Below are 19488 nucleotides of genomic sequence, written 5' to 3' on the forward strand. Positions count from 1 at the left end.
TTATTACAGTATTTGTATAGCTAAACAAAGTACAGATATAGAATTTTCACAAGCCGTTGCAACTGCGATTTGGTGACAAAATCATTTAGTCAATATCATATATACATCCGTTTACAAGTTCAATGAAACCCTAAATCCATGGCCGAAAAGAACCAAAAGTGTATAGAGGAAATAAGAATGATCAGTAAGCAATGGATGAGGCCCTGTGGATCGGGTACACGAAGCCCTAAACCCATGACCTTAAAAACATCAAAAACACAAATCATAAAGCATAAGATTCTTTTGTTTTCTCAAATACCCTAACTATAATCTTGTTTTGCCCTCCCTAAGTTCGACATGATCATCTTGAATTCTTGACAATCAACCGAGCCATTCCCATCACAGTTCGCGCTTCGAATCATCAACTCGCACTCCTCTATGGTGCTAGTCCTCCCCGAGATTCCTGAGAATCCCGTGAAGCTCCTCTGAAGAAAATGAAGAACTCGCCACAACAAGTTTGTATAGGGTTTTGAGGCCTAGAGCCAGAGGCCAAGTCAGTCATCCTGTTTGTAAAGTTGAGCCAGAAATGTGCATTAACATGTCATGTTTAAATACTATAGTTACCAACTGAACTCGGATTTATGAATTTGAAAAGAGGCACTGATCTATGATTTAAATAGTTGAATCTATGATATTAATTTTGTTAATTATGGGTAGCTTGGACAGCTGTTCGTCCTTACCCGAAATAACAGCATTAGTTATGGATAGTTTTGGACAGCTGTTCGTCCTGACCTAGAATTAGAAAATGGTTGTTTTTGTCAAACAAGTATTGTTAGGATAAAAACAATTGTTATTTAATAGTGGCATTTTTAGGTGACACCTCAAAGCCAAAATTAGTTATTGGTTATTGAGTTGTCTTAATCTCAGCCGTTGGTTTGAATTAATCTTGGCCGTTGGTTTTCCAACAGAGTAGCATAAAAAGGGGTCATGGGTCATTTGGAAAATAAGAAATCTTGAGAAGAACTTGTAGTGATAGCAAATAGTCTTGCAGTGATAGCAAATAGTCTTGCAGTGTTAGCAAGAGGCGCAGTGATAGCATTGATATAGCATTGGAGGATATCAATAGGAGATATTAGGAGTTTGTCGGAGTTCTGCCAGTAAGAGGCAAGGAATTCTTTTGTAATTCTTATATTGCTGAAGATTAATATATTTTCCATCTGTAGAACTGGTTTTCCCTTAGGGGTTTTTTCAGGGACAATTGTCCAAAAATATTGTGTCCTTGTGTTGCTTATTTCTTTCCGTATTTTTAGTGAAGTTGCAGTTGTGTTATTTTTCGATATTCAGCTGTAAATTTATTTTCAGTAGTTAAATAATTTTTATGAGATAGGAGATTAATAATCAGTGACTGCAATAGAATTTCTACATGGTATCAGAGCTTTGTTGAGGGTAGAAAAGGTTTACCCTAAGCAAAGGAAAGAAATTTGAGTTTGACCTCTTTCTAGTTATTGTTTTCCTTTATTTCTTTGAGATGGCCTCAACAGGTTTGAGAGATCAGGATAGATTGGATGGTGCCTCAAATTTTGGTGTCTAGAAAGCCAGAATTTCTTTATTACTGGAAGAGAATGGTATCAAGGAATATGTTACTAGTACTGTAGCTGTACCTACAGATCCAGTACAACTTGCAGCATACAAGAAGGATGATGCCAAGGCGAGGAGGATAATCCTTGATGGTGTCAAGGACCATGTTGTTCCACATATCGCAAAGTTAGATACAACGAAGAAGATGTGGGATGCCATTCTGAATTTGTACCAGAATGCTACGACTAACCGGAAGCTGATTCTCAGAGAAAAATTGAGGAATACCTGGATGAACAAGGGAGAAGATGTTACAAGTTACCTCACCAGGCTTAGACTTGTCAAGGATGAGTTAGCAGCTATTGGAGATAAGCCAAATGAAGGCGAGCTAGTAAGAATAGCCCTAAATGGGTTTTATAAGCAGTGGGATGTCTTTGTTCAAGTTATTAATGGACGAGACACCTTACCAAGTTGGGATTGACTTTGGAGTGATTTCACTCAGGAGGAGCTTAGACTAAGCCTTGTCAATGGAGCCAACAATAAGAGTCAGAAAAGTGAGGTAGAACAAGAAAATGTTGCCCTAGCGGGAAAGGGGAAAACAAAGAAGGGATCTAGCAAAGGAGCAAATTCACAAATTGAAAAGAAGAAGAAGGACCTATCTAAGGTCAAGTGCTTTGGTTGTCACGAGTTTGGCCACTATGTCAGCGATTGCCCACAAAGGAAGAAAGATAAGAAGGGAAAGAACCAAGTGGCAGCCTCAGCAAGTGCAGAGGAGCTCTCTAGTAGATTGGAGGATGAGTTTGCACTCATAGCCTGTATGATTAGCTCAACCTCACAGAGTGTCTGGTATATAGACAGTGGGGCGTCATTTCGTATGATAGGACTTCAAGAGTACTTCTCCAGCTACAAGGAGGAGAACACCAGAATCTAGATCTTTATGGGGAACTTGTCCAAGCTCAACTCAGTTGGGAAAGGGACTGTTCAGCTTCAGAGGGAGAATGGAAAGGTAATTCCTCTTCATGATGTGTTGCATGTGCCAGGCTTAGGTATGAATTTGGTTTCTGTATCTGTCCTTCAGGATAAAGGGTATAATGTTCTCTTTAGAGGGATGCATGTTTTGATTAAGCATAAAGATTGGAAATCACCCGTATCTATTGGAGTTAGGAGTGGTCACCTTTATAGGTTACAGTTTGATACTCCTAAGGCACTCATGAGCAGCAATAACCCTAGAGATCTTGGAGAGCTATGGCATAGGAGGATGGGCCATATTCATCATGGAGCACTTAGATTGCTTCGTGAGACGGTGACAGGTGTTCCAGAGGTGAGCACAGAGCATGATGATGTATGTAAGGGATGTGTGTTAGGAAAGTTTGCGAAAGCATCTTTTCCAAGGAGTGACACCAGATCTACGGGGTGTTCTTGATCTAGTACATTCAGATGTATGTGGACCAATGTCGACAAAGTCTCTCAAAGGATATGAGTATTATGTTACCTTTATTGATGATTTCTCCAGGAAGACCTGGATATACTTCTTGAAGACCAAGGATGAGGTTTTCAATCGCTTCCAAGAGTTCGAGGCTCTTGTGGAGAACTCAATAGGAAGGAAGATAAAGGTTCTTCGGTCAGACAATGGAGGCGAGTACAAAGGAAATGACTTCCACGATTTCTGTACCAGAGAAGGAATCAAGAGAGAGTGGACTGTTCCTTACAGTCCACAGCAAAATGGAGTTGCTGAGAGGAAGAACCGTTCTATTTCAGAGGCAGGAAGGGCTATGCTTCATGACCAGGACATGCCCCACTACTTATGGGCAGAAGCGTGTAGTATAGCAGTCTACATTCAGAATAGGGTTCCATACAAGGTACTAGGGAAAATGACACCAGAGGAGGCTTTCACGGGGAAGAAGCCAGATGTTGGTCACTTCAGGATATTTGGGAGTTTGGCATATTGCCTTATTCTTGGAGACACATGTACCAAGTTAGATCAGACTGCAGAGAAGGGGTACTTTGTTGGGTATAGTGAAACTTCAAAGGCATATAGGATGTTCATTCCAGGGACCAGAAGAATTATTGTCAGACGCGATGTCAAGTTCATGGAGGACAAGGCATTTAGGAGATCCAGAGATTTGCCAGCAGATGATCAGAGTGAGCAGCCAACGAAAGCTTCAAGTCCAAGTCAAGGACAACAAAGCTCAAGTACAGTTACTAGTACAAGCATAGACTCAGGTAGTGAAGATTCACAGAGTATGGAGCAACTGGTGCAGCAGGATATGCATCTAGATGATATAGAGGTTGATATTTCATCCTCTACAGTTGGCAGTGGGAACTATGAGGTTCAAGACATACACAGGGATACTCAGGAGTCTGTGGGAGCTCCTAGGAAGAGTACAAGACAGAGGAGACAACCAGCCAAGTTCAATGACTATGTGGCATTAGTCAGCCAGTTGGTAGATAGTGAACCTTTCAGCTATCAGGAAGCTGCAAAGCATTAGGTATGGCGAGATGCTATGGTTGAGGAATATAACTCAATAATGCAGAATGATGTATGGGAGGTAGTGCCTAGACCAACTGATAGAGTAGTAGTTGGATCGCACTGGATCTTCAAGATAAAGAAAGGTGCAGATGGTAGCATTGAGAAATATAAGGCAAGGTTTGTGGCCAAGGGGTTCTCTCAGAAGGAGGGAATAGACTATGAGGAGACATTTGCTCCTGTGGCCAGGTATACTTCTATACGAGCTGTAATCTCATTTGCAGCACAGATGGGATGGCAGATCCATCAAATGGATGTCAAGACAGCATTCCTTAATGGAGAACTGAAGGAGGAGGTATACATAGAACAACCAGAAGGCTTTGTAGCACACAACAAAGAGACCCACGTGTGCAGATTAAAGAAAGCCTTATACGGACTCAAGCAGGCTCCCAGAGCATGGTATGAGCGCATTGATACATACTTGCAGGAAATGGGCTTTGTGAAGAGTGAGGCTGATGCGAACCTCTACTACTTGGTGGTTGGGGGTGAGGTTTTCATTCTTGTTCTATATGTGGATGACTTGTTTCTTACTGGTGCGCTAGGGCTCATAGAGGATTGCAAGAGGGACCTTGCAGAAGAGTTTGAGGTGAAGAATTTGGGACTTATGCACTACTTTCTAGGCATGGAGGTGTGACAGACTGATGGAGAGATTTTCCTTGGTCAAGGGAAATATTGCATTGAAATCTTGAAGAGATTCGAGATGGAAGATTGCAAAGCCATGTCTACACCCATGATCACTAATTGGAGGAAGGTAGATGCATCCAAGGAAAAGGATGTTGATCCCACCCTATACAGATAGCTGATTGGTTCGGTCATGTATTTGGTCAACACCAGGCCAGATATAGCCTTTGCAGTAAACTCTCTTAGTCAGTTCATGGTAGAGCCAAAGAGAGTGCATTGGACGGCGGCTAAGCATGTGTTGCATTATCTTCATGGTACAGTTGAGTACGGGATCAGATATGTTTGAGGTGAAGGTATCAAGTTGATAGGCTATACTGATGCAGATTAGGCAGGCAGTACAACGGACAAAAGGAGTACTTCAGGATGTTGTTTCAGCATGGGATCAGGAGTTGTTTCTTGGTTCAGCAGGAAGCAAAAATCTGTGGTCTTGAGTTCATCAGAAGCAGAATACATAGTAGCCAGCATGGCGACATGTGAAGCTATATGGCTTCGGAAGTTGCCAGTAGCCTTGTTTGGTCAGAAGGTTGAGACTATGGTGATACATTGTGACAATCAGAGTTGCATCAAGTTGACTGAGAATCCAGTGTTTCATGATAGATCGAAACATATAGACATCAGGTATCACTTCATCAGGGATTGTGTACAGAGGGTGATTGTTCAGCTACAGTACATACCTACAGAGGAGCAGGTAGCAGACATTCTAACAAAGGCATTGGGGAAGGCAAAATTCATCTTCTTTAGAGATAAGATGGGTGTCGTGCAGAACAGCTTCCTTGCTAAGAGGGAGTGTTAATTATGGGTAGCTTGGACAGTTGTTTGTCCTTACCCGAAATAACAGCATTAGTTATGGATAGTTTTGGACAGCTATTCGTCCTGACCTAGAATTAGAAAATGGTTGTTTTTGTCAAACAGGTATTGTTAGGATAAAAACAATTGTTATTTAATAGTGGCTTTTTTAGGTGACACCTCAAAGCCAAAATTAGTTATTGGTTATTGAGTTGTCTAAATCTCAGTCGTTGGCTTGAATTAATCTTGGTCGTTGGTTTTCCAACAAAGTAGTATAAAAAGGGGTCATGGGTCATTTGGAAAATAAGAAGTCTTGAGAAGAACTTGCAGTGATAGCAAATAGTCTTGCAGTGTTAGCAAGAGGCGCAGTGATAGCATTGATATAGCAGTGGAGGATATCAGTAGGAGATATTAGGAGTTTGTCGGAGTTCTGCCAGTAAGAGGCAAGGAATTCTTTTGTAATTCTTATATTGCTGAAGATTAATATATTTTCCATCTGTAGAACTGGTTTTCCCTTAGGGGTTTTTCCAGGGACAATTGTCCAAAAATATTGTGTCCTTGTGTTGCTTATTTCTTTCCGTATTTTTAGTGAAGTTGCAGTTGTGTTATTTTTCGATATTCAGCTATAAATTTATTTTCAGTAGTTAAATAATTTTTATGAGATAGGAGATTAATAATCAGTGACTGCAATAGAATTTATACAAATGTTACCTATTAGCAGAAGGCTGTATTGCTAGAGAATCCATGCACATTTTGGGCACTGACAGAGGGAGCCGCATGGATTATACGAATGCCAAAAACAACTATACATGAATGCAAATAAATGCTCCAAACACAGCGCCTAAAATACAATCAAATCCACCATATTTTCCAGAGCAATATCTTTTGGCTTCAGCGAGACAAGATTTCTCTACGCTTCCATCATTAAGAGATTACATGAGGCTAGTGAGTTGGCTCCACGGTAAACATCAAATCATACGAATCTCCACACGTACATTTTGAAACTTTTTCGGCAGCGCTATGTATGCTATAAAAAGTGGCGGTGGAATGCAGAGCGGAGCAGCCTCGACAAGGTTTTTCATGGTCACGTTCTTCCACGGGCAAGACACGCCATTTCTTGTGTCAGACTATAAAGCTTTTTCATTAATGCCGGCGTTTCACTTTGCGTTCTCAGTTTTCAAGAGTACGGCCGACAAAACGTACTAAAAGATCGACATATTTTCAGACGGCTTTTTTTTCAGGCGTCTGACATATAGCCCATCGCTTAATTACTAAGTATATTTTGCCTTCTGCTTAATTATTGCACCTCGTAAAAGTGCTAATGTATGTTATAGGTATGTTTAGGCTTTTCAAGTCGTAGTCAGAAACTGGCCAGATGTTGCCTGATGTTTTTTCATGTATATTATATGCAAGCTTGAATTCTGATAACTGGTGCTCTCGTAACATCTATAGCTTATCAAGCCGGATCCATGTTAAGGGAAAGGATGAGCAGTTGAGCCCGTTCCAATTCTTGCGATAGAAGTTGTTGATTTAATACCCTCATACTTGTTGATTTAATATCCAATCTTTGTATAACATTGCACCAATAGTTGTATGATAAGTATCAATAATTGAATGAAATATACCATTTGTTGTGAAAAGTAACCAATCATGTGATGTCACGTCAGCTGCACAAGTATTGGGGCCCTTTTGCATACCTATTGGTCTCACTTTTTTTTGGCCTGTTTTGGACACCTTGGAAAAAAGCATGCTGATGTGGCATCATATTTGATGATGTGGCCTTGAAACCTTAGTTATAAGCAGGGGACTTGCTGATTAAGCTACTGTAAAAAAATCGAAATGATTTGAAATCTCCACATAAGATTTTGAGAAGTACAAAATTAGGATGCACAACTACTTTCCCCTAATTTTCTTCCTTTTGAACTTCTGGCCAGCTGTTACCCGAAGTCATTTCATGTACTGAATGCAAGTTTGAATTCTAATAACAAGGGCTCTCGTATGTTACATTGCTTCTCAGACCGAGTCCATGCTTCCTTCGTGTCTGGCGGGGCGATCTTTTGCTATATAAATGATGAATCCCTCATATACCGAATCTATCCATCTTCATTTGACTATTCAATCCAGAAGGTATAATGGCAACAGTATCAGACCTTGCGCTTCTTCTTGTGGCTGGACTAGCCATATATCTTCATATGCAAGGTAAGCTGTATTGGTAACGTAAGATATTTAGGTTGAATACACTATATATCGGAGGTTCACAACAGTTAAATTTGAGATAAGGAACCAGTGCGGGTACACGGTTTGTGTGGCAGGATTACCCGACGGAGGAACCTGTAAAATCGGTGACTGGCAATTGAGCTGCCAGGTCTCTGCTATTGATTGTGGACATCTCATCTGCCCAGGTACGGGAGGCTGTTTGACAACGCTGGTGGAGTACAGCCTGAATGGAGATGGCAACAAGGACTTCTACGATGTCTCCCTGGTGACAGCTTCAACGCTCCTCTCTTCGTCAATTCTACAAATGGCCAGTGCACCGCCCCTGCATGCAAAGCCAACTTGAATGTTGCTTGCCCTGCTGAGTTGAAGGTGGATAGCAGATGCAATAGTGCCTGCACTGTCTTTCAAACTGACCAGTATTGCTGTAGACGCGTCCAACAAACTACTCGATGATATTCAAGAACCAGTGCCCTCAGGCCTACAGTTATCCCAAGGATGATTCTTCTAGCACTTTCACCTGCCCTTCTGGGACCACTGATTACAGTATTGTATCCTGTCCCTAAGTATCACCCCTCTATTTAGTATCTGATATATGGTGGCATAAACTATCATTTGGTAGTAATATAAATAAACCATCATTTGTTGAAGTAGTTAGATGCAAGATTCAATTATCACAGTTTATTGTAAATAAAAGTACATAAGTATTTTAATGGGTAATTTGAAAAAGGTAATTTATATTCAATATTTTTTTAAAATGTTGAAGTTCAAATATATTCAATATATTTATTCAAATATTACAGATATTTACTTGTTTTGAATTATTATTTTTGTTTAAAAACTATTTTTATTTTCTTTTAAAGTTATTATCTTAGAAGGGTAGTTACAATTACAACAATAAATAAAATATAAAAAGAAAAAGTTTTCATACAAATAATAAAAACTAAAATACAATTAACATAAGTAAAAGCTCAAATTGCAAGATCTGAGGCACTTGATCAGATGGAAGCAGAAGTTGCTTAAGCTTTGAAGAATTTGTGCTAGTTTACTTGCTTTCTTTTTTTGATCTATTGTTTTAGAGGTCTTTTCCTTGTTTGTCTTTTTCACGTTTGTTGAAATTTGGGTTGGATCATAGATGTGTGTAACCTGTTTGGAGCTCTGTGTTCTTAGGTTTCAGGGTCATTTCAAAACCTTTTTTTTCCTTAATCAAAAACTTAAGTATAATATAAATATAAATATTAAATTATTAAGTAAATATTGTTGAGATAAATTTTATAAATGAGTTCATATATAAAAATAAGATGAAGTGAAGTAAAATTAAAGTGATTTTTTGTATTTCCGTTCTCTTTCGAGAACTTGACAAAAATGTGACAAAATAAAGTAAGAGTGCCTCTCCTTAATTTTATGGACAACCATAGAGAATCTAAATATTCTCATATCAAATAAAAAATAAATTATATGTTGTCTAAAATATGAAAGATAAAATAAACAACTTAAAATATGAAATATATATATTAATTAATTATCACTGAGTTTTGGGAGTTGTACCTTAGAATTTTTTCAAAATGACAACCCTAGAGGAGAGCCAGACTGCAACTATATTCTTAGTTACATAGACAAAATAATAAATAGTAACTAGCTCTTATATCTCTTATCAACATTAAATTCAAACTGAACATCCTAGAAGCAAACTTGTGATTTTTACATAGTTACCTTGGCAATATCTCGATCAAGTTTTGGGCTCTTTGTGAATGTAAAGGCCTAGTCAACATGATCTAAGCTAGCAACATTTGTTGGAAAATGTGCCTCAAATTCACTTGACAATAGTCCATACTTATCGGGTTAAGTCATGCCGATGAAACAGTATGAAGGATTTTGTTAGCTCTATCAGCATGACTCTTGCCGATGTATTCCTTTCTATCGGGTATCGGAATAGCAGGATTGAAGTCATCCCGATGATCCGACAAAGTTGACTTTGGTTATCGGGGTAACTTCGGTTATTAGAATAACTTGTGCAGCGGTATGTCGATGTCCCGATGAGCCCGCTCTACCAGTCTCGGTTCAGGTCACCTATCGGCTATCGGGTTGACATTCTAAATGTCATGTCAATGTCCCGATAAGCTTGCTTTACCGGTCTCGGTTATTTTGCTTATCGGCATAGTGTTATTCTTTGTGTTCTGATGACCCGATGAAGTCATCTTACCGGACTGGCAATGCAGATCGGAATAACAGTTTTGGACTTGGTCCGATGAGCTGATGAGTCCGTGTTCTCAGTATCGGTGGTCGGGATAGTAGTTATGCTCTTGTTCCGATGTCCCGGTGAAGACCACTCCTTGTCATTGGAGATCGGAGTATCTTTTGGAAAGATATACCGGTGACTCGATGGAGTCACCTTAGGTGATCAGGTATCATCAGGCCATCGGCTTTGCCTTTTGAATGTTGTGCCGATAGCCGACGGAGCGGAGACCGACTGTGGGAGGGAGGTCGAACCGAGATCCAAAAGATCGATTCTCAGATACTATGTATGAGACTATCAGTGTAAATGAATACGAACCGACACGGTTGTCTACTGCATGTGGGATAATTGTTTTTCATGATTGTAGACTGACACAGGCAGATGGTTAGACTTCGAGCTATTGGGGTCGTTACTCTAATGAACCGTCGAGCTGTTTGGTATTGAAAACTAACGGCAATCCAAAGGTTGGATGAGGAGGATGAAATCTGGTGAGCTGAGGGTGTGTTCTGCAAAGAGTTTGATCCGATGGTTTGTATGTCTGGAATGACTGTGTAACAGAGTGAAGAAAATCTGTAGATGAGACTCTATTGTATTGTTTTAACATACTGTTAATAAAGTTGATCATTTGCTGGTCATGGGTTTTTCTCCCGAAAGGGTTTTCCCACGTTAACTCTGTGTGTCATCTCTCTGTGCTATTTTTGTGCATGTTTTTACTTGTACCATATTCAGTAAATGTTGAAGCTTTGTCTACACTAGTCTGTTTCTACTATGTGAATTGAAATTAAGGAAGCGAATTCGGCACTTGCTTTCCTTACAACATTAGTGGTCGCCTTTAGGAGGTCCACACCCTTGTACACCTAGCTCTATCATTTCTCCACATTTTCTCCAACTACTTTAATGAGGAAAGGAACCCATGAACTAATCGACCAGGAGGATCTTGTGCTCCTCTACAATGCCATTACATTTTTTCGTGCTCATCAAATTGTTGTAAAGTTAAAAAATTCAAACAAAGGACTAATAAGATTCCACACAGCTCGTGCAAAATCTATAGGTTATAGCATCCACCCTTCTTCCTTCTTTGTCAATGATTCTTGTTGGGATCTTGTTCTCCTCATAGCGAAATCATTGGCATCTACCATTTATGTGCATGTAGTCTTTCTCTTCCATTTTGTTCACTCTTTTCATAGTTCTTTCATCCATTATATTCATTCTATTCATGCTTCTATTTAGTCTTAGTTATTTAATAAATGCCCATATTTTGATTTCTATGTCGAGTTTTCTTTAGATGAAGTCAAGATTCTTGTGAATATTTTGCTTAGTTTTAGTTGTTCAATAAATTCCCATATTTTGATTTCTATGTTGAGTTTTCTTTAGATGAAGTCAAGATTCTTGTGAATATTTTATTTTTCTTCTGCTCCAACCATTTCAAAATGGCAGTAGAATTAGCATTGAAGAGAGCTTGAGATCTAAAGAAGATGAAAGAAATTATCATAACACATACAAACAACTCATTGGACACAATTCCAGGTAGAGACACATTGAAGATCCTACTTGGATATGATTTCAATTGATATTGTAGGCATCTAAAAATGGTCAACGCTTGCGGCGTCGTACTTTAACATGTATGTGTTACCTTCTTTTAGGGTTTTTGCATCTTATTAACATTTCTTCTATGTCGCACACTCGATCTTTATCATTTGTCGACATCATTGTCATTCTTTTGTGCTTCTGTCCTCTTCAATTGTGTTTTTGGCATTTCTCAATTTGGTCTTGTCAATATCATTTTTAAATTGCAATCTTTCATTGTAAACAATTTGTCATATCAATTGGACATCGTTAAGCCTTATTGGTGTAAAATTATGGTTTTGTCCTCAATCTTTATCATTGTCAATCATCTTGTCATGCTAATTGGACATCGCCAACCCTTATTAGTATCAAATTAGGGTTTTGTCCTTCGTCTTTATCAATTTCAATCAATCTTCGATCAACCGCTGTCATTTGGATCATCTTATATCCTTGAGTTATCGATCAATCTTGTCAATTTACGATCGATTCGTCTTCATCCTTCATTAATCTCGACATCATGTCATTCAACCTTCATTAAGTTGAACTTTAATCAATCTTTGATCATTCATCATCGGTCTCAATCAATCATCAATTGTTTGTCAATTTTGGATTGATTAGTCATTGATCCTTAGTTTTTTGTCATCAATCAATTTGGTCCCTTTGTCAATCCTTATCATTTTGTCGTTGATCCTCATCAGTTAACCAATATTGATTTCTTGTCATTTTGTCCTTTTGATTGCAATCTTTATCTTTCTTGGCTTCGATTTTGTCACGACCTAATTGTTGTCCTTTCATTTCTATTTTATCTCCTAGGGTTTTATGATTTAATCATTTAATCCTATTAACTTTTCCTTCTAGGTTAAATAAATTATTTTATTTATCCTAGGTCCTCTTGTCATAATTAAATGTTTCATTTAGTTGGATAACTATGTCTTCTTTGTGTCTTAATTAATAAATGATAATTTATTAATTAATGTCACCTTTTTTACTTTTTCCTCTTTTCAATTTCCTATTTTCTAATTTTCCATTTTCACCAATTTGCTATTTTTTTAAATTTTAAATTTCTTTAATTTTCCCCCCTAACTTTTCCCACTAATTTCTCCTCCTAATTAGCTCCCGCTTTTTTTACTCGATTTGTCATAAGGAAATGAGAAAATTTTGAGGTCAATTTGCCATATGTCATGGAGCAAATTTTGTGCATAATTGTGTCATAATTGATGAGCATAATTTGCTCTCAATTTTTCATATTTTGACATAAATTTTTTTCAATCAATTTGTCATGATTTTTTGGTCATTCAATCATGCTTTTCCAAATCAATTTTTCCTCTTCCAATTCAATCATTCTAATTTCATGTCTTCCTTAATTTGTTTATAAATTGAGCACTCTTTTCTCAATTAGGGCTAACCACAATTCGAGTATCCTCATGTTGTCACTTACTTTGTAACTTTTCTTTCAATCACGCTTTGCACTTGTAAGTGAAACCCACATAATTTGGAGGCAAAAGAATAACAATGGAGGAGATATGAAGGAGATTTATGTGCTTTGATTGGCATTTATTTATGAAATCTTACTTTCATTCCTTTATTGAGTGTGATAGGATCATTTCTTAGCTTATTAGGGTTTATGGTCACCTAATTGAAGGCTTTGATGTTTTCCATGATTCCTATGTACAGATATAGCCTATAATCTTATGCCAATTGACTTGGAAGAATTGGAATGAGATTATATATGTTGCATCGACAAGTCAATGGGAAACAACATCAAACCAAACCAATGGTCTACTTAACAAGGACTAGTGGAACCTTGTATAGAATGTTTATGAAGTTAAATATAAATTGGATGAGTTGAACCATAAATTATTTCAAATGGAAATAAATAAAGAAACCATGAATTATTTTTTGAGAAATATAGTCTAGCCTACTAGGATTATGATGAAATTTGTAAATATCCTAGTTGTATTGCTATTCTTCAAGATGATGTGTTGAAAAGGAGGGGGACCTTTCAAAATTATTATAATTTGAAGGAGGAATGTAAATGATTTCTGTGGAAGGGATGTGGATATTATTGATGATCATATAAAGTTCCTAAAGGGGGAGTGAGAACTTGTTTTGATTAATAAAAGTAAGATAGGCATGTACCATTACAAATCCGCAAACAAAAACCAAGAGTGCATGAGGGGTGCCTAGCCAGCAAGAAAACCCCCCATTACAACACAACAAAAACCTAACAAGGCAACCTGAGAGCCAACAACACAACTAGAAAACCAACAAATATAGAGAAAGATCGAAACCCACAAAAAACAAGAATAGATACCTAGTAAAGGCATGAAGAAATGGACAACTACATGGGGGCACCTTTTTCCTGCCAATCATGGCACAAACTTAACACTCTATTAGAAAAATACACCTTTTTGCTTGAACTGAACCCAAAGCCAAAGGATACCAACGCGGAATCAGGCATGGCTTTGATCAGAGATGCCATGGGGCCAGATACAGTAGCCATGGCCTCCATGCATTTACATTTTTTGCCCTTTTAATTTCCATCTCAATCTATATAGCTTACAAGGAGGCATTGTGCATATTGGTTGCATTTCTGCAGGCGAGTTTAACCTCCTCAATTTTCTTCTTGAGGGTCTTCTAGGATTTCTCGACCTCATCCAACTCGAATTTGGTCCATGCCATTTTGAGCTTGGCATCTAGATCTTCAATCTTCCCACCCACCTTATTGCACTACCCCACGAAGCTAACAAGGCCATTGGTAGATTTACACTCTCTCTCTCTTCATCTAAATCATCTGCCCAGGTGTTAGCCCTAGCTTTAGCATTTTCCACCAACTCCAGTCGATTAATTTTTTTGATAGAAACATTCATCTACCCAAATAGTCACTTTAATAGGTCATCTTGCCTTTGCAATTATCATGCACATCCTTCTCAATTTCAGTAAGGACCAAAGTAGAGCTCGAGAGTTTGGTATTTATAGAGGGAGGAGGGTTTGTCAGGGGAAGGCTAGGATTAGTGTCAATATTATCAATATTGATAGAGGACCAATCTAACACCGTGGATTTCGAGGAGTCAGACTCATCCAAGGAAATAGATTTAGAACCCGATTCCTCAACAATCTCCACATTATTTTGTGTCTCAATTTGGGTTTACACCTCTTGGTCATTTTTAGTGGTGGTGATGACTTTAAATTTGGCCATACATACAGGTTTTTTTCTAGTGGGCATTTTTAAACCCAAGTGTGGCACTTTACCAGAACTGCAAGGAGTGACAATGAGATCAACATATAAGTTGGATCCATAAGTGAACCCAATATCCCCACCAAAAGGGGTTAAGGCCAAGTGGAAATAATAGAACCTATAAATGAGGCCCTGGTGAAGGATTTTACCCTTAATAATAAATTTTGATATAGATTGCAACAAAGAGGACAAAACCCAATAGAGAAAGTTCATTCTTACCCCATGGAAAAGGTGATTTAGCATGGAAAATATCTACAAGTGGAATCTCCTTTTCCTTCCATCTGGAGTAAAATACTTCATGAGAAGAAAGATTGCTTCCTTCTGTTAGGAATTGCATGCAGAACATATCAATTATATGTGAATAATGATTAAATAGAGGAATGAAAAACACATAAATAATAACAGAGAGGGGATAATTTATTGTGATTCACCCAAACTCGAGCTATGTCCACCAAATAGTGATTCCAATAATATTATTTAGTAAATCGAACCAATTACAACTGGCAATCCCTCACAACTCAATACCACTACAAAATACTAGAAAATTCACTACAGAAAACCCTAACCCTGAGCCATTTGATCAAGACTTATTTCAGTTACAAAATTAGGGTTACAATATGTCATCCAATAGAAAAATAACACCCAATACCTTTATAAAATAATAATTCATTTGGGGCTCACAGGGCACTGCCCCTTGACCCAACCTTGTATCGCGACAGAGAGTGTGCCAGGGGTGCTACCCCTTGACCCTACCTTGGGGGTGCTGCCCCTTGACCTTGCCTTGGGGATGTTGCCCACAAACCCTTGTTAAATAATTTGTGGGGAAACTACGTCAATAGAAGAACAAAAAATTTAACCTCCGAGTTTGATTAGGCTCCATATAACACCTTCCAAATACCATGAATCTCTTCCCTATTGTAGCCACTTTGAATCCTAAAAAATCCTTCCTGAGGTTCAAAGAAACACTCAAAATCTTCCTTGTAACTCCCCTTGGGATTTTTAGCAAAAGAAACACCATCGAGGGCCAACCCAGTTGCTTTGGCTATGGTTTCCTCAAAAACCACAAAGGAAACAATCCCAATCTTGATGACACCATTATCCCAAGCCTGAACAAAACCAGTAAAAAGATTATGATCATGGTCGGTCATCCCCTCCACATAAGAGTCCAAATTACCCTAAATCAACTGTTGAACACAGTGTACCACTGAGAGGAGGGTGAATTAGTGGTTCCTAAGTTCTTTTGCTTTTTAAAACAACCTTATAATACCTATTATTATCCTAAGCACTAAACAGTCAAACTGGTAAGACAAAAGTGGATACCGAAAGAGACAAACACACAAATGCAACCCACAACACCAGATGTATGAGGAAAACACAATATGGGAAAAACTTCGGTGAGAAATGCTGTTGGAGACTACTACTCCAATCTAACCTCACAAGTGAAACAATGAATTGCAAATATTTAGGGCACCAACTCAAGGAGCACCAATCCCTGATGATTTAGGGAACCAACCCAAGGAGCACCAACCTCTACACCAAGCTCCAACTTAGTGATGTATATTGAAATACAATTTTGATACAGTTATAACTTTTGGTTGCAAATGAGTTTTGTAACTCTTGATCAAATAGATTTCTGCCAGTTAACAGTCTTCTCTTCTTCTCTCTTAGCCTCACACCACACTCAGCCACACTTGGATGCCTTCTTGACCGATTATACCTCACTTGTTAGCTCAATTGTCAGACCTGCAACCATTTACCGGTACTCTATCTTTGTTGGTTAAACCCTCTCACTAGTTTTCCTGCTAACTCACTCTTCAACTTTCTTAGAATAAATTCTAAGGAAGATGATCCTTCTTTGTGCTCAAACTCTCTTCACTCTCCTTCTTCACATCAAACATCAGTAATTTTTGTCTCGAGCTCACATATTTATAGTCTTGAATTCTTGCCAAAAAGAATATTCAAATAATGTCATGTTAGGTTTTGCCTTCTCCAATGATCCAAAACTGATTTGATTCTATCTTCTTTTCTAGGGATATGATCTTCGTGACATCAATCAACACCAGCAAAGATTCACATTCCAATGTGCATTTTCTAAATCTGGAGGTTTGCACCATGCTTTTCTTCTTTTCTCTGTCATACGCCATTAATGGATTTGTTGTTTCCTTCAACAAATGGGTATGAAGATCAAATATTATTTCGGGATCAGTTCAGTCACTTTCCAGCTTGACTTCCTTGAGTCGCAATCCTCTGGTATCCTCCGTGACTTGTGGGTTCTTCATAAAAGTCAACTTGCTTGCTAACTTATTACATCGATGCACACTTCATCGACCTGTGCAATACCACCACCTGGCATCCAGCCTTCATATTTGTTGACATCCACCTCTGCTTGGATTTCTATGTTGGTTTGACATCCTTTGTTGACCAAGGTTGACTACCAGCTCAGTTTACCTTACCGGTATGACCAACAAAATTCCTCTGTACTAGCAGCACATCCTCCTAACAATTCATCATGCCTTCCAGTATGTCTTCATGCCATCCTCTTTGCTCAAATCATAGGATGTTGTTGTGATTCTTTTAGCATTTCGCCTCTTCATCATAAACAAGAAACCAACCTTCATCCTGATTTGTGCCTTACCGGTAACCCTAATTTACCAACAAATTACAAAATTCATGTGTACTAGTAGCCTTCCTTCTGTCTTCTCACTCACATGTGCATTGCCATCATATGTCTTTCTCTTCTTATACTAGTCACCACTTCTTATTTACCAGTGACCTTGCCAAACCAGTTGACATCAATGACAACTTAATGCCAATAATGCCAACAATCTCCCCCTTTGGCATTGATGTCAACTTAGTGCAAGACACATTATACCGACATATTTCTCCCCCTTTGATACAATGACAAAGGGTACTGTACACTCCCCCTTTGATCCATACCTAGCTCCCCCGTTGGTCCATACTTAGCTCCCCCTTAGGTTGCTACTAGTGATTGCAACTGGTACTGAGATGTGGTTCAAGAGTTATAGATGCTTCTATGAACCCCCCGTGAACCATATAAATCCATCCTTTCTCAAGTGCATAAGGCAGGTGACATGACTCCCAACTTGTGTCTTAAGTACTCAAAAGTGAATCTTTGGATAATCACATGGTACTCCCAGGGGGAGAAATGGAGATTGTTGGTTTTTGTATTTGGCACTTTGATTGTTTTTCCATCTTGTGTTGCCATCAATGCCAAAGGGGGAGAGATGTCTATGGAAAAACACATTATCTTTTTGCGGAGAGATTTTGAAAAACACATTTAAGGGATTGGTATCAGAGCTTGGTCCTCTATTTTCAAAGGCCTAACAGCTTGAGGAAGATCTTGACACCGGTAAAAATGGAAAATCTGATGAAGCAACTTGAAGGAGCTCTTACAGACTATGATGCAGAGAAATTGAAAAATATCAAATTAGAAGATGATTTAAGGGCAGCTCAGGATATCATTCAAGCACTTCAAGAAAATTTTATTGTTACAAGAAATAAGAGAAGAGAACTTTGTGAAAAACTGCAAAATGAGAATGATGAAAAGTAATCACTTAAGAATATGATAAGTAAGTTGAAACAAGAGATCATGACAACAAAAAATGAAATGTAGGATATGACTATGAGATTTTGCAAAGAGATTGAGAATAGGAAGAAGAATGAAGAAGAATTGACCAGAAGACTAAGTGATGCAGCAAATAAGAACACAAGACTTAGCTATGAAAATGACATGTTGAAGACAGATCTGATGCATACTCAGAATGACTCAAATGAACTGATGAGATAAAAAGAAATCTTGGAAAGAGAACTGGAAACTGCAAATCAACACAAAGAAAAATTCAAGAAAAGCTCAGAGGAACTTGGTACCTTGCTGAAGAATCAAAAACCTAAAGGTGACACTTTTGGAATTGGCTTTGAAGTTGGTGAAAGCTCTGGTACTACAAATACTCAGGATCATAGCAAACCAGTAAGGCAACCTAATGCTTATAAATTCAATGGAAAATGCCTTAATTGTAATAAGTATGGTCATAGAGAAAATGAATGTAGATCTAGGAATTATTAGAATATCAACACACCCACCGATCAATGTTCAAAATGCAACAAAGTTGGTCACAACTCTGAAAACTGCAGAATGAATGTGAGATGTTATGTTTGTGGAAGATTTGGACATTTATCAAATCAATGCAGAACACAAACCGGCATAGGTTATGAGAAAGCTATTCAGAAGAATAATGTAACTTGTTATGCATGTAACAAGATTGGGCATATTGCTAAATTTTGTAGAAGTAAAGGGACACCAGTAGACAACAAAAGTGCTAGCTTGAAAGGTAAAGAAAAAGTTGAAGAGGTTAAGCAAGAATTCTCAAAACAATGGATTAGAAAAGCTGATCTAAATATTGGGAATACTTCTCCACCAATAGAACCAACCTTGCAATCCTATGGCACCGACAAGACATTATACCGGCATAGCATTACACCAGCAAGATAGTGCACCGACATCAGCAGAACACTCTACACTGGCACCGACACAGAAGAAAGAAAGTATACCGGTACAGAGGCTAACAGGAGTTTTGTTATGTATTATTTTGTTTATTATTGTAAGTCGACCTAGCAAATTTTAAAATAACTCTTACATATAAAGGAGATCATTGTAGACATTTGTAA

At 38.2% G+C, this 19488-nt stretch overlaps 1 pseudogene; it reads left to right on the forward strand.

Moving 5' to 3' along the window:
• Positions 1-7680: 7680 nt before the first annotated feature.
• Positions 7681-8328, forward strand: LOC131056004 (pathogenesis-related thaumatin-like protein 3.7; annotated as a pseudogene).
• Positions 8329-19488: the final 11160 nt, after the last annotated feature.

This window comes from Cryptomeria japonica, unplaced genomic scaffold (assembly GCF_030272615.1).
Source record: "Cryptomeria japonica unplaced genomic scaffold, Sugi_1.0 HiC_scaffold_87, whole genome shotgun sequence".
NCBI lineage: Eukaryota > Viridiplantae > Streptophyta > Pinopsida > Cupressales > Cupressaceae > Cryptomeria > Cryptomeria japonica.